The following is a 483-nucleotide window of genomic DNA, read 5'->3' on the forward strand; positions in this document are numbered from 1 at the left end:
GGCGGGAGGGAGGAGGGGGGAAGGTGGGGGGGGGGGGGGCGGGCAAGGACGTCGAGAAGGCAGCCAGAGTAGTGGCTGGCCTGGAACCGGGAAGGGCAGGTTAGGAGGGTCGACGTGAACCAGGCCCAGGTGAACCTGGGGTCAGGGGCGGTTCGGCCCCTGGGAAGGTGGTGCTGGCCGGCGCCCCACGTAGCAGCCATCCAGCTTCCCGCTGGAGCGGCGTCGCCTCCTCGGGAGGAGGGCGGGAGGAGGTGGGCGGAGTGACGGGGAGGGCAGGCGGGAGGGAGGAACGGAGGAGGGGGAGGGGGAGCAGTCCAGTCGTGGGGGTGGGGCGACAGTGACATCATCCCGGAGTCGGTTCTTAAGCGGCCGCCGGTCGGGCCGGGGAGGAGAGGCAGGATCGCAGCGCAGTGGTGAGTCGCTGAGCCCGCCGCGGCCCCCAGAGCGGCTGGAGCCGCCGCCGCCGGGAAGGAGGGGCGAGCG

The sequence above is a fragment of the Physeter macrocephalus genome, chromosome 21, assembly GCF_002837175.3.
Source record: "Physeter macrocephalus isolate SW-GA chromosome 21, ASM283717v5, whole genome shotgun sequence".
NCBI lineage: Eukaryota > Metazoa > Chordata > Mammalia > Artiodactyla > Physeteridae > Physeter > Physeter macrocephalus.